Below are 1,182 nucleotides of genomic sequence, written 5' to 3'. Positions count from 1 at the left end.
TTGTCAGGTCGGATGTCTACAGTTCTAGTCTTTATTGTTAATCATTTCTGTTAATTATTAGGTGTAAAGTGTGTCGGGAAGGAACTTAGGATCAGCCATGAGGGATGGGTAAGCTTTTATTTCTCAGGCTCTTCTTCACTGATCTTCCCTCCTCCTCTCTCTCCCCCCCTCTCTCTCCTATTCTCTCTAGAATAATCTTCTCAGAGGCTCCAATATTCCACTCAGAGTCCAGTGTGGTGGAATAGGTGAGCTTTATTTAGAGTGCTGTCATGACAGTTTGCTTTGTTTAGACAACTATGAATTTCAATTTGGCTGGTCCATTTTGTTTGGACGTTTTTCTTTGAAGGCTCACGGAGTCTACCTCCTTGCACAGACGACTAATGGTTGGTACTTGTTGTATTGTAACAAGAACAATGCATTATGCATGTACAGTATCATAATAATGGCATACATACATTGGAGGAAATGTAGTATCAAATTAGAGTTATGTTTACTGGATATATATACATGTATATATACATGTACATGTATGCATTATATATTAATTGTTATGATGCATTCCTATTCTAATTGCATGATGAAAGTATCATGTTTATTTATAGAGAGATATTATGATCATGAGTGGCAATTGGAGAAGAAACTTGAGCTAAAGAGACAGCTCGTACGGAGGTTTGAGCAACTGGAAGGGAAAGCAAGTAAGAACTAAGGAAAGAGAGAGAGAGAGGAGGGGAGGGGGAGAAATGGAAACAATTTAACTTCCACTTGCTACCTACATGTACATGTACTAAACGTAGATATGCATACATACATGTAGAATGACAATATTTTGTAGGATCAACAGAGACCCAGGAGATTGGCATCATAGCCAGGATTCTTGTTAAACTGTTAATAAAACTGATCAGAAACATTGAGGTAGATATGTCTACAGGTATATCCATTATTATCACTGCTAGATATCATTACATGATGTACATGTCAGAATCGATGATGAGGTAAGGCATATCAGTAATAATAATGACCGTCCAGACATGATTCACACTTACAATGTACATGTTATGACTGGCCATTATATCATACCATTGTACATACTATGATATCATCCAAATACACTTGTACATTAAATATAATTAATTTATAGCTTTCTCTGATCAATGGGGCATGCTCTGCAGGATTTGCTCTTCA

The 1,182-nt window shown here is 36.9% G+C and overlaps 1 long non-coding RNA gene across 1 annotated transcript; it reads left to right on the top strand.

Moving 5' to 3' along the window:
* The first annotated feature begins 54 nt into the window (after positions 1-54).
* On the top strand, positions 55-1,177 carry LOC109593424 (uncharacterized). Its single transcript, XR_002190949.1, has 7 exons — positions 55-108; positions 191-245; positions 291-383; positions 603-695; positions 833-912; positions 954-992; positions 1,139-1,177. It is a non-coding gene; the product is annotated as an uncharacterized LOC109593424 (long non-coding RNA).
* The last annotated feature ends 5 nt before the right edge of the window (positions 1,178-1,182 follow it).

The sequence above is a fragment of the Amphimedon queenslandica genome, unplaced genomic scaffold, assembly GCF_000090795.2.
Source record: "Amphimedon queenslandica unplaced genomic scaffold, v1.1 AMPQUscaffold_1563_Cont26428, whole genome shotgun sequence".
Lineage (NCBI taxonomy): Eukaryota > Metazoa > Porifera > Demospongiae > Haplosclerida > Niphatidae > Amphimedon > Amphimedon queenslandica.
The sequence above is the reverse complement of the archived record's forward strand: the minus strand, read 5'-3'. Positions and strand labels throughout refer to the sequence as shown.